Genomic DNA, 15,083 nt, shown 5'->3' on the forward strand with positions numbered 1-15,083 from the left:
TGTCATTGGGCCTTCATGAATAAGCAAACCAAAGCCCTGGGACACAATAACAAGGATCTTGGCGATGAAAAAGTTTCATAATACCCTTTAAACACATGCTCAAATTGACAGGTTTTCCCGAGTATAATGCATTCAGAGGCGATTTACTAGACTAAAAATGAATTTGATCTTTTAACCTTTGTACAGATCTTGTAGAACACCTCAATACCTTTCCAAAACTGTCTTAATCATCATGCTAGGACACATGGCTACGAAGTTATGGCCATTTGAAGGAACATCCAACTACATCACTTGAGCTTTTTCACCCGTCCCTATGGCCATGGTTGAAATTTTGACGAAAATGCAAGGTCATCCATTATCGTTTTTATGTCATTGGGCCTTCATGAATAAGCAAACCAAAGCCCTGGGACACAATTACAAGGATCTTGGCGATGAAAAAGTTTCATAATACCCTTTAAACACATGCTCAAATTTACAGGTTTTCCCGAGTACAATGCATTCAGAGGCGATTTACTAGACTAGAAATGAATTTGATCTTTTAAGCTTTGTACAGATCTTGTAGAACACTTCAATACCTTTCCAAAACTGTCTTAATCATCATGCTAGGACACATGGCTACGAAGTTATGGCCATTTGAAGGAACATCCAACTACATCACTTGAGCTATTTCACCCGTCCCTATGGCCATGGTTGAAATTTTGACGAAAATGCAAGGTCATCCATTATCGTTTTTATGTCATTGGGCCTTCATGAATAAGCAAACCAAAGCCCTGGGACACAATAACAAGGATCTTGGCGATGAAAAAGTTTCATAATACCCTTTAAACACATGCTCAAATTGACAGGTTTTCCCGAGTATAATGCATTCAGAGGCGATTTACTAGACTAAAAATGAATTTGATCTTTTAACCTTTGTACAGATCTTGTAGAACACCTCAATACCTTTCCAAAACTGTCTTAATCATCATGCTAGGACACATGGCTACGAAGTTATGGCCATTTGAAGGAACATCCAACTACATCACTTGAGCTATTTCACCCGTCCCTATGGCCATGGTTGAAATTTTGACGAAAATGCAAGGTCATCCATTATCGTTTTTATGTCATTGGGCCTTCATGAATGAGCAAACCAAAGCCCTGGGACACAATAACAAGGATCTTGGCGATGAAAAAGTTTCATAATACCCTTTAAACACATGCTCAAATTGACAGGTTTTCCCGAGTACAATGCATTCAGAGGCGATTTACTAGACTAAAAATTAATTTGATCTTTTAACCTTTGTACAGATCTTGTAGAACACTTCAATACCTTTCCAAAACTGTCTTAATCATCACGCAAGGACACATGGCTACGAAGTTATGGCCATTTGAAGGAACATCCAACTACATCACATGAGCTTTTTCACCCGTCCCTATGGCCATGGTTGAAATTTTGACGAAAATGCAAGGTCATCCATTATCGTTTTTATGTCACTGGGCCTTCATGAATAAGCAAACCAAAGCCCTGGGACACAATAACAAGGATCTTGGCGATGAAAAAGTTTCATAATACCCTTTAAACACATGCTCAAATTGACAGGTTTTCCCGAGTACAATGCATTCAGAGGCGATTTACTAGACTAAAAATGAATTTGATCTTTTAACCTTTGTACAGATCTTGTAGAACACTTCAATACCTTTCCAAAACTGTCTTAATCATCACGCAAGGACACATGGCTACGAAGTTATGGCCATTTGAAGGAACATCCAACTACATCACTTGAGCTTTTTCACCCGTCCCTATGGCCATGGTTGAAATTTTGACGAAAATGCAAAGTCATCCATTATCGTTTTTATGTCATTGGGCCTTCATGAATAAGCAAATCAAAGCCCTGGGACACAATAACAAGGATCTTGGCGATGAAAAAGTTTCATAATGGGTCACTTTACCCTTTAAATACATGCTCAAATCGACAGGTTTTCCCCGAGTACAATGCATTCAGAGGCCATTTACTACACTGGAAATGACTTTGATCGTTCAATCAATGTACAGATCTTGTAGACCACTTCAATACCTTTCCAAAACTGTCTTAATCATCACGCTAGGACACATGGCTACGAGGTTATGGCCATTTGAAGGAACATCCAACTACATCACTTGAGCTATTTCACCCGTCCCTATGGCCATGGTTGAAATTTTGACGAAAATGCAAGGTCATCCATTATCGTTTTTATGTCACTGGGCCTTCATGAATAAGCAAACCAAAGCCCTGGGACACAATAACAAGGATCTTGGCGATGAAAAAGTTTCATAATACCCTTTAAACACATGCTCAAATTGACAGGTTTTCCCGAGTACAATGCATTCAGATGCGATTTACTAGACTAAAAATGAATTTGATCTTTTAACCTTTGTACAGATCTTGTAGAACACTTCAATACCTTTCCAAAACTGTCTTAATCATCACGCAAGGACACATGGCTACGAAGTTATGGCCATTTGAAGGAACATCCAACTACATCACTTGAGCTTTTTCACCCGTCCCTATGGCCATGGTTGAAATTTTGACGAAAATGCAAGGTCATCCATTATCGTTTTTATGTTATTGGGCCTTCATGAATAAGCAAACCAAAGCCCTGGGACACAATAACAAGGATCTTGGCGATGAAAAAGTTTCATAATGAGTCACTTTACCCTTTAAATACATGCGCAAATCGACAGGTTTTCCCGAGTACAATGCATTCAGAGGCCATTTACTACACTGAAAGTGACTTTGATCTTTCAATCAATGTACAGATCTTGTAGAACACTTCAATACCTTTCCAAAACTGTCTTAATCATCATGCTAGGACACATGGCTACGAAGTTATGGCCATTTGAAGGAACATCCAACTACATCACTTGAGCTATTTCACCCGTCCCTATGGCCATGGTTGAAATTTTGACGAAAATGCAAGGTCATCCATTATCGTTTTTATGTCACTGGGCCTTCATGAATAAGCAAACCAAAGCCCTGGGACACAATAACAAGGATCTTGGCGATGAAAAAGTTTCATAATACCCTTTAAACACATGCTCAAATTGACAGGTTTTCCCGAGTACAATGCATTCAGAGGCCATTTACTAGACTAAAAATGAATTTGATCTTTTAACCTTTGTACAGATCTTGTAGAACACTTCAATACCTTTCCAAAACTGTCTTAATCATCACGCAAGGACACATGGCTACGAAGTTATGGCCATTTGAAGGAACATCCAACTACATCACTTGAGCTTTTTCACCCGTCCCTATGGCCATGGTTGAAATTTTGACGAAAATGCAAGGTCATCCATTATCGTTTTTATGTCATTGGGCCTTCATGAATAAGCAAACCAAAGCCCTGGGACACAATAACAAGGATCTTGGCGATGAAAAAGTTTCATAATACCCTTTAAACACATGCTCAAATTGACAGGTTTTCCCGAGTACAATGCATTCAGAGGCGATTTACTAGACTAAAAGTGAATTTGATCTTTAAACCTATGTACAAATCTTGTAGACCACTTCAATACCTTTCCAAAACTGTCTTAATCATCACGCTAGGACACATGGCTACGAAGTTATGGCCATTTGAAGGAACATCCAACTACATCACTTGAGCTTTTTCACCCGTCCCTATGGCCATGGTTGAAATTTTGACGAAAATGCAAGGTCATCCATTATCGTTTTTATGTCATTGGGCCTTCATGAATAAGCAAACCAAAGCCCTGGGACACAATAACAAGGATCTTGGCGATGAAAAAGTTTCATAATACCCTTTAAACACATGCTCAAATTGACAGGTTTTCCCGAGTACAATGCATTCAGATGCGATTTACTAGACTAAAAATGAATTTGATCTTTTAACCTTTGTACAGATCTTGTAGAACACTTCAATACCTTTCCAAAACTGTCTTAATCATCACGCAAGGACACATGGCTACGAAGTTATGGCCATTTGAAGGAACATCCAACTACATCACTTGAGCTTTTTCACCCGTCCCTATGGCCATGGTTGAAATTTTGACGAAAATGCAAGGTCATCCATTATCGTTTTTATGTCATTGCGCCTTCATGAATAAGCAAACCAAAGCCCTGGGACACAATAACAAGGATCTTGGCGATGAAAAAGTTTCATAATACCCTTTAAACACATGCTCAAATTGACAGGTTTTCCCGAGTACAATGCATTCAGAGGCCATTTACTAGACTAAAAGTGAATTTGATCTTTAAACCTTTGTACAGATCTTGTAGACCACTTCAATACCTTTCCAAAACTGTCTTAATCATCACGCTAGGACACATGGCTACGAAGTTATGGCCATTTGAAGGAACATCCAACTACATCACTTGAGCTTTTTCACCCGTCCCTATGGCCATGGTTGAAATTTTGACGAAAATGCAAAGTCATCCATTATCGTTTTTATGTCATTGGGCCTTCATGAATAAGCAAATCAAAGCCCTGGGACACAATAACAAGGATCTTGGCGATGAAAAAGTTTCATAATGGGTCACTTTACCCTTTAAATACATGCTCAAATCGACAGGTTTTCCCGAGTACAATGCATTCAGAGGCCATTTACTACACTGAAAGTGACTTTGATCGTTCAATCAATGTACAGATCTTGTAGACCACTTCAATACCTTTCCAAAACTGTCTTAATCATCACGCAAGGACACATGGCTACGAAGTTATGGCCATTTGAAGGAACATCCAACTACATCACTTGAGCTTTCTAACCCGTCCCTATGGTCATGGTTGAAATTTTGACGAAAATGCAAGGTCATCCATTATCGTTTTTATGTCATTGGGCCTTCATGAATAAGCAAACCAAAGCCCTGGGACACAATAACAAGGATCTTGGCGATGAAAAAGTTTCATAATACCCTTTAAACACATGCTCAAATTTACAGGTTTTCCCGAGTACAATGCATTCAGAGGCGATTTACTAGACTAAAAATGAATTTGATCTTTTAACCTTTGTACAGATCTTGTAGAACACTTCAATACCTTTCCAAAACTGTCTTAATCATCATGCTAGGACACATGGCTACGAAGTTATGGCCATTTGAAGGAACATCCAACTACATCACTTGAGCTTTTTCACCCGTCCCCATGGCCATGGTTGAAATTTTGACGAAAATGCAAGGTCATCCATTATCGTTTTTATGTCATTGGGCCTTCATGAATAAGCAAATCAAAGCCCTGGGACACAATAACAAGGATCTTGGCGATGAAAAAGTTTCATAATACCCTTTAAACACATGCTCAAATTGACAGGTTTTCCCGAGTACAATGCATTCAGATGCGATTTACTAGACTAAAAATGAATTTGATCTTTTAACCTTTGTACAGATCTTGTAGACCACTTCAATACCTTTCCAAAACTGTCTTAATCATCACGCTAGGACACATGGCTACGAGGTTATGGCCATTTGAAGGAACATCCAACTTCATCACTTGAGCTATTTCACCCGTCCCTATGGCCATGGTTGAAATTTTGACGAAAATGCAAGGTCATCCATTATCGTTTTTATGTCACTGGGCCTTCATGAATAAGCAAACCAAAGCCCTGGGACACAATAACAAGGATCTTGGCGATGAAAAAGTTTCATAATACCCTTTAAACACATGCTCAAATTGACAGGTTTTCCCGAGTACAATGCATTCAGAGGCGATCTACTAGACTAAAAATGAATTTGATCTTTTAACCTTTGTACAGATCTTGTAGAACACTTCAATACCTTTCCAAAACTGTCTTAATCATCACGCAAGGACACATGGCTACGAAGTTATGGCCATTTGAAGGAACATCCAACTACATCACTTGAGCTTTTTCACCCGTCCCTATGGCCATGGTTGAAATTTTGACGAAAATGCAAGGTCATCCATTATCGTTTTTATGTCATTGGGCCTTCATGAATAAGCAAATCAAAGCCCTGGGACACAATAACAAGGATCTTGGCGATGAAAAAGTTTCATAATGGGTCACTTTACCCTTTAAATACATGCTCAAATCGACAGGTTTTCCCGAGTACAATGCATTCAGAGGCCATTTACTACACTGAAAGTGACTTTGATCTTCCAATCAATGTACAGATCTTGTAGACCACTTCAATACCTTTCCAAAACTGTCTTAATCATCACGCTAGGACACATGGCTACGAGGTTATGGCCATTTGAAGGAACATCCAACTACATCACTTGAGCTATTTCACCCGTCCCTTTGGCCATGGTTGAAATTTTGACGAAAATGCAAGGTCATCCATTATCGTTTTAATGTCATTGGGCCTTCATGAATAAGCAAATCAAAGCCCTGGGACACAATAACAAGGATCTTGGCGATGAAAAAGTTTCATAATGGGTCACTTTACCCTTTAAATACATGCGCAAATCGACAGGTTGTCCCGAGTACAATGCATTCAGAGGCCATTTACTACACTGAAAAAGACTTTGATCTTTCAATCAATGTACAGATCTTGTAGACCACTTCAATACCTTTCCAAAACTGTCTTAATCATCACGCTAGGACACATGGCTACGAGGTTATGGCCATTTGAAGGAACATCCAACTACATCACTTGAGCTATTTCACCCGTCCCTATGGCCATGGTTGAAATTTTGACGAAAATGCAAGGTCATCCATTATCGTTTTTATGTCATTGGGCCTTCATGAATAAGCAAATCAAAGCCCTGGGACACAATAACAAGGATCTTGGCGATGAAAAAGTTTCATAATACCCTTTAAACACATGCTCAAATTGACAGGTTTTCCCGAGTACAATGCATTCAGGGGCGATATACTAGACTAAAAATGAATTTGATCTTTTAACCTTTGTACAGATCTTGTAGAACACTTCAAAACCTTTCCAAAACTGTCTTAATCATCACGCAAGGACACATGGCTATGAAGTTATGGCCATTTGAAGGAACATCCAACTACATCACTTGAGCTTTTTCACCCGTCCCTATGGCCATGGTTGAAATTTTGACGAAAATGCAAGGTCATCCATTATCGTTTTTATGTCATTGGGCCTTCATGAATAAGCAAATCAAAGCCCTGGGACACAATAACAAGGATCTTGGCGATGAAAAAGTTTCATAATACCCTTTAAACACATGCTCAAATTGACAGGTTTTCCCGAGTACAATGCATTCAGGGGCGATATACTAGACTAAAAATGAATTTGATCTTTTAACCTTTGTACAGATCTTGTAGACCACTTCAATACCTTTCCAAAACTGTCTTAATCATCACGCAAGGACACATGGCTACGAAGTTATGGCCATTTGAAGGAACATCCAACTACATCACTTGAGCTTTTTCACCCGTCCCCATGGCCATGGTTGAAATTTTGACGAAAATGCAAGGTCATCCATTATCGTTTTTATGTCATTGGGCCTTCATGAATAAGCAAACCAAAGCCCTGGGACACAATAACAAGGATCTTGGCGATGAAAAAGTTTCATAATACCCTTTAAACACATGCTCAAATTGACAGGTTTTCCCGAGTACAATGCATTCAGATGCGATTTACTAGACTAAAAATGAATTTGATCTTTTAACCTTTGTACAGATCTTGTAGAACACTTCAATACCTTTCCAAAACTGTCTTAATCATCATGCTAGGACACATGGCTACGAAGTTATGGCCATTTGAAGGAACATCCAACTACATCACTTGAGCTATTTCACCCGTCCCTATGGCCATGGTTGAAATTTTGACGAAAATGCAAGGTCATCCATTATCGTTTTTATGTCATTGGGCCTTCATGAATAAGCAAACCAAAGCCCTGGGACACAATAACAAGGATCTTGGCGATGAAAAAGTTTCATAATGGGTCACTTTACCCTTTAAATACATGCTCAAATCGACAGGTTTTCCCGAGTACAATGCATTCAGAGGCCATTTACTACACTGAAAGTGACTTTGATCGTTCAATCAATGTACAGATCTTGTAGACCACTTCAATACCTTTCCAAAACTGTCTTAATCATCACGCTAGGACACATGGCTACGAGGTTATGGCCATTTGAAGGAACATCCAACTACATCACTTGAGCTATTTCACCCGTCGCTATGGCCATGGTTGAAATTTTGACGAAAATGCAAGGTCATCCATTATCGTTTTTATGTGACTGGGCCTTCATGAATAAGCAAACCAAAGCCCTGGGACACAATAACAAGGATCTTGGCGATGAAAAAGTTTCATAATACCCTTTAAACACATGCTCAAATTGACAGGTTTTCCCGAGTACAATGCATTCAGATGCGATTTACTAGACTAAAAATGAATTTGATCTTTTAACCTTTGTACAGATCTTGTAGAACACTTCAATACCTTTCCAAAACTGTCTTAATCATCATGCTAGGACACATGGCTACGAAGTTATGGCCATTTGAAGGAACATCCAACTACATCCCTTGAGCTATTTCACCCGTCCCTATGGCCATGGTTGAAATTTTGACGAAAATGCAAGGTCATCCATTATCGTTTTTATGTCATTGGGCCTTCATGAATAAGCAAACCAAAGCCCTGGGACACAATAACAAGGATCTTGGCGATGAAAAAGTTTCATAATACCCTTTAAACACATGCTCAAATTGACAGGTTTTCCCGAGTACAATGCATTCAGATGCGATTTACTAGACTAAAAATGAATTTGATCTTTTAACCTTTGTACAGATCTTGTAGAACACTTCAATACCTTTCCAAAACTGTCTTAATCATCACGCAAGGACACATGGCTACGAAGTTATGGCCATTTGAAGGAACATCCAACTACATCACTTGAGCTATTTCACCCGTCCCTATGGCCATGGTTGAAATTTTGACGAAAATGCAAGGTCATCCATTATCGTTTTTATGTCACTGGGCCTTCATGAATAAGCAAACCAAAGCCCTGGGACACAATAACAAGGATCTTGGCGATGAAAAAGTTTCATAATACCCTTTAAACACATGCTCAAATTGACAGGTTTTCCCGAGTACAATGCATTCAGAGGCGATTTACTAGACTAAAAGTGAATTTGATCTTTTAACCGATGTACAGATCTTGTAGACCACTTCAATACCTTTCCAAAACTGTCTTAATCATCATGCTAGGACACATGGCTACGAAGTTATGGCCATTTGAAGGAACATCCAACTACATCACTTGAGCTATTTCACCCGTCCCTATGGCCATGGTTGGAATTTTGACGAAAATGCAAGGTCATCCATTATCGTTTTTATGTCATTGGGCCTTCATGAATAAGCAAACCAAAGCCCTGGGACACAATAACAAGGATCTTGGCGATGAAAAAGTTTCATAATACCCTTTAAACACATGCTCAAATTGACAGGTTTTCCCGAGTACAATGCATTCAGAGGCCATTTACTAGACTAAAAGTGAATTTGATCTTTAAACCTATGTACAGATCTTGTAGACCACTTCAATACCTTCCCAAAACTGCCTCAATCATCACGCTAGGACACATGGCTACGAAGTTATGGCCATTTGAAGGAACATCCAACTACATCACTTGAGCTTTTTCACCCGTCCCTATGGCCATGGTTGAAATTTTGACGAAAATATAAGGTCATCCATTATCGTTTTTATGTCATTGGGCCTTCATGAATAAGCAAACCAAAGCCCTGGGACACAATAACAAGGATCTTGGCGATGAAAAAGTTTCATAATACCCTTTAAACACATGCTCAAATTGACAGGTTTTCCCGAGTACAATGCATTCAGAGGCCATTTACTAGACTAAAAGTGAATTTGATCTTTAAACCTATGTACAGATCTTGTAGACCACTTCAATACCTTTCCAAAACTGTCTTAATCATCACGCAAGGACACATGGCTACGAAGTTATGGCCATTTGAAGGAACATCCAACTACATCACTTGAGCTTTTTCACCCGTCCCTATGGCCATGGTTGAAATTTTGACGAAAATGCAAGGTCATCCATTATCGTTTTTATGTCATTGGGCCTTCATGAATAAGCAAACCAAAGCCCTGGGACACAATAACAAGGATCTTGGCGATGAAAAAGTTTCATAATACCCTTTAAACACATGCTCAAATTGACAGGTTTTCCCGAGTACAATGCATTCAGAGGCGATTTACTAGACTAAAAGTGAATTTGATCTTTAAACCTATGTACAGATCTTGTAAACCACTTCAATACCTTTCCAAAACTGTCTTAATCATCACGCTAGGACACATGGCTACGAAGTTATGGCCATTTGAAGGAACATCCAACTACATCACTTGAGCTATTTCACCCGTCCCTATGGCCATGGTTGAAATTTTGACGAAAATGCAAGGTCATCCATTATCGTTTTTATGTCATTGGGCCTTCATGAATAAGCAAACCAAAGCCCTGGGACACAATAACAAGGATCTTGGCGATGAAAAAGTTTCATAATACCCTTTAAACACATGCTCAAATTGACAGGTTTTCCCGAGTACAATGCATTCAGAGGCGATTTACTAGACTAAAAATAAATTTGATCTTTTAACCTTTGTACAGATCTTGTAGAACACTTCAATACCTTTCCAAAACTGTCTTAATCATCACGCAAGGACACATGGCTACGAAGTTATGGCCATTTGAAGGAACATCCAACTACATCACTTGAGCTTTTTCACCCGTCCCTATGGCCATGGTTGAAATTTTGACGAAAATGCAAGGTCATCCATTATCGTTTTTATGTCATTGGGCCTTCATGAATAAGCAAACCAAAGCCCTGGGACACAATAACAAGGATCTTGGCGATGAAAAAGTTTCATAATACCCTTTAAACACATGCTCAAATTGACAGGTTATCCCGAGTACAATGCATTCAGAGGCGATTTACTAGACTAAAAATGAATTTGATCTTTTAACCTTTGTACAGATCTTGTAGAACACTTCAATACCTTTCCAAAACTGTCTTAATCATCACGCAGGGACACATGGCTACGAAGTTATGGCCATTTGAAGGAACATCCAACTACATCACTTGAGCTTTCTAACCCGTCCCTATGGCCATGGTTGAAATTTTGACGAAAATGCAAGGTCATCCATTATCGTTTTTATGTCATTGCACCTTCATGAATAAGCAAACCAAAGCCCTGGGACACAATAACAAGGATCTTGGCGATGAAAAAGTTTCATAATACCCTTTAAACACATGCTCAAATTGACAGGTTTTCCCGAGTACAATGCATTCAGAGGCGATTTACTAGACTAAAAATGAATTTGTTCTTTTAACCTTTGTACAGATCTTGTAGAACACTTCAATACCTTTCCAAAACTGTCTTAATCATCACGCAAGGACACATGGCTACGAAGTTATGGCCATTTGAAGGAACATCCAACTACATCACTTGAGCTTTTTCACCCGTCCCTATGGCCATGGTTGAAATTTTGACGAAAATGCAAGGTCATCCATTATCGTTTTTATGTCATTGCGCCTTCATGAATAAGCAAACCAAAGCCCTGGGACACAATAACAAGGATCTTGGCGATGAAAAAGTTTCATAATACCCTTTAAATACATGCTCAAATTGACAGGTTTTCCCGAGTACAATGCATTCAGAGGCGATTTACTAGACTAAAAATGAATTTGTTCTTTTAACCTTTGTACAGATCTTGTAGACCACTTCAATACCTTTCCAAAACTGTCTTAATCATCACGCTAGGACACATGGCTACGAGGTTATGGCCATTTGAAGGAACATCCAACTACATCACTTGAGCTATTTCACCCGTCGCTATGGCCATGGTTGAAATTTTGACGAAAATGCAAGGTCATCCATTATCGTTTTTATGTCACTGGGCCTTCATGAATAAGCAAACCAAAGCCCTGGGACACAATAACAAGGATCTTGGCGATGAAAAAGTTTCATAATACCCTTTAAACACATGCTCAAATTGACAGGTTTTCCCGAGTACAATGCATTCAGAGGCGATCTACTAGACTAAAAATGAATTTGATCTTTTAACCTTTGTACAGATCTTGTTGACCACTTCAATACCTTTCCAAAACTGTCTTAATCATCATGCTAGGACACATGGCTACGAAGTTATGGCCATTTGAAGGAACATCCAACTACATCACTTGAGCTATTTCACCCGTCCCTATGGCCATGGTTGGAATTTTGACGAAAATGCAAGGTCATCCATTATCGTTTTTATGTCATTGGGCCTTCATGAATAAGCAAACCAAAGCCCTGGGACACAATAACAAGGATCTTGGCGATGAAAAAGTTTCATAATACCCTTTAAATACATGCTCAAATTGACAGGTTTTCCCGAGTACAATGCATTCAGAGGCCATTTACTAGACTAAAAGTGAATTTGATCTTTAAACCTATGTACAGATCTTGTAGACCACTTCAATACCTTTCCAAAACTGTCTTAATCATCACGCAAGGACACATGGCTACGAAGTTATGGCCATTTGAAGGAACATCCAACTACATCACTTGAGCTTTTTCACCCGTCCCTATGGCCATGGTTGAAATTTTGACGAAAATGCAAGGTCATCCATTATCGTTTTTATGTCATTGGGCCTTCATGAATAAGCAAATCAAAGCCCTGGGACACAATAACAAGGATCTTGGCGATGAAAAAGTTTCATAATGGGTCACTTTACCCTTTAAATACATGCTCAAATCGACAGGTTTTCCCGAGTACAATGCATTCAGAGGCCATTTACTACACTGAAAGTGACTTTGATCTTCCAATCAATGTACAGATCTTGTAGACCACTTCAATACCTTTCCAAAACTGTCTTAATCATCACGCTAGGACACATGGCTACGAGGTTATGGCCATTTGAAGGAACATCCAACTACATCACTTGAGCTATTTCACCCGTCCCTTTGGCCATGGTTGAAATTTTGACGAAAATGCAAGGTCATCCATTATCGTTTTTATGTCATTGGGCCTTCATGAATAAGCAAATCAAAGCCCTGGGACACAATAACAAGGATCTTGGCGATGAAAAAGTTTCATAATGGGTCACTTTACCCTTTAAATACATGCGCAAATCGACAGGTTGTCCCGAGTACAATGCATTCAGAGGCCATTTACTACACTGAAAGTGACTTTGATCTTTCAATCAATGTACAGATCTTGTAGACCACTTCAATACCTTTTCAAAACTGTCTTAATCATCACGCTAGGACACATGGCTACGAGGTTATGGCCATTTGAAGGAACATCCAACTACATCACTTGAGCTTTTTCACCCGTCCCTATGGCCATGGTTGAAATTTTGACGAAAATGCAAGGTCATCCATTATCGTTTTTATGTCATTGGGCCTTCATGAATAAGCAAATCAAAGCCCTGGGACACAATAACAAGGATCTTGGCGATGAAAAAGTTTCATAATGGGTCACTTTACCCTTTAAATACATGCGCAAATCGACAGGTTGTCCCGAGTACAATGCATTCAGAGGCGATCTACTAGACTAAAAATGAATTTGATCTTTTAACCTTTGTACAGATCTTGTAGAACACTTCAATACCTTTCCAAAACTGTCTTAATCATCACGCAAGGACACATGGCTACGAAGTTATGGCCATTTGAAGGAACATCCAACTACATCACTTGAGCTATTTCACCCGTCCCTATGGCCATGGTTGAAATTTTGACGAAAATGCAAGGTCATCCATTATCGTTTTTATGTCATTGAGCCTTCATGAATAAGCAAACCAAAGCCCTGGGACACAATAACAAGGATCTTGGCGATGAAAAAGTTTCATAATACCCTTTAAACACATGCTCAAATTGACAGGTTTTCCCGAGTACAATGCATTCAGAGGCCATTTACTAGACTAAAAGTGAATTTGATCTTTTAACCGATGTTTAGATCTTGTTGACCACTTCAATACCTTTCCAAAACTGTCTTAATCATCATGCTAGGACACATGGCTACGAAGTTATGGCCATTTGAAGGAACATCCAACTACATCACTTGAGCTATTTCACCCGTCCCTATGGCCATGGTTGGAATTTTGACGAAAATGCAAGGTCATCCATTATCGTTTTTATGTCATTGGGCCTTCATGAATAAGCAAATCAAAGCCCTGGGACACAATAACAAGGATCTTGGCGATGAAAAAGTTTCATAATACCCTTTAAACACATGCTCAAATTGACAGGTTTTCCCGAGTACAATGCATTCAGAGGCGATTTACTAGACTAAACATGAATTTGATCTTTTAACCTTTGTACAGATCTTGTAGAACACTTCAATACCTTTCCAAAACTGTCTTAATCATCACGCAAGGACACATGGCTACGAAGTTATGGCCATTTGAAGGAACATCCAACTACATCACTTGAGCTTTTTCACCCGTCCCTATGGCCATGGTTGAAATTTTGACGAAAATGCAAGGTCATCCATTATCGTTTTTATGTCATTGGGCCTTCATGAATAAGCAAACCAAAGCCCTGGGACACAATAACAAGGATCTTGGCGATGAAAAAGTTTCATAATACCCTTTAAACACATGCTCAAATTGACAGGTTTTCCCGAGTACAATGCATTCAGAGGCGATTTACTAGACTAAAAATGCATTTGATCTTTTAACCTTTGTACAGATCTTGTAGAACACTTCAATACCTTTCCAAAACGGTCTTAATCATCATGCTAGGACACATTGCTACGAAGTTATGGCCATTTGAAGGAACATCCAACTACATCACTTGAGCTTTCTAACCCGTCCCTATGGCCATGGTTGAAATTTTGACGAAAATGCAAAGTCATCCATTATCGTTTTTATGTCATTGGGCCTTCATGAATAAGCAAATCAAAGCCCTGGGACACAATAACAAGGATCTTGGCGATGAAAAAGTTTCATATTACCCTTTAAACACATGCTCAAATTGACAGGTTTTCCCGAGTACAATGCATTCAGAGGCGATTTACTAGACTAAAAATGAATTTGATCTTTTAACCTTTGTACAGATCTTGTAGAACACTTCAATACCTTTCCAAAACTGTCTTAATCATCACGCAAGGACACATGGCTACGAAGTTATGGCCATTTGAAGGAACATCCAACTACATCACTTGAGCTTTCTAACCCGTCCC

The sequence above is a fragment of the Anopheles coluzzii genome, assembly GCF_943734685.1.
Source record: "Anopheles coluzzii chromosome X unlocalized genomic scaffold, AcolN3 X_unloc_1, whole genome shotgun sequence".
Taxonomy (NCBI): Eukaryota; Metazoa; Arthropoda; class Insecta; order Diptera; family Culicidae; genus Anopheles; species Anopheles coluzzii.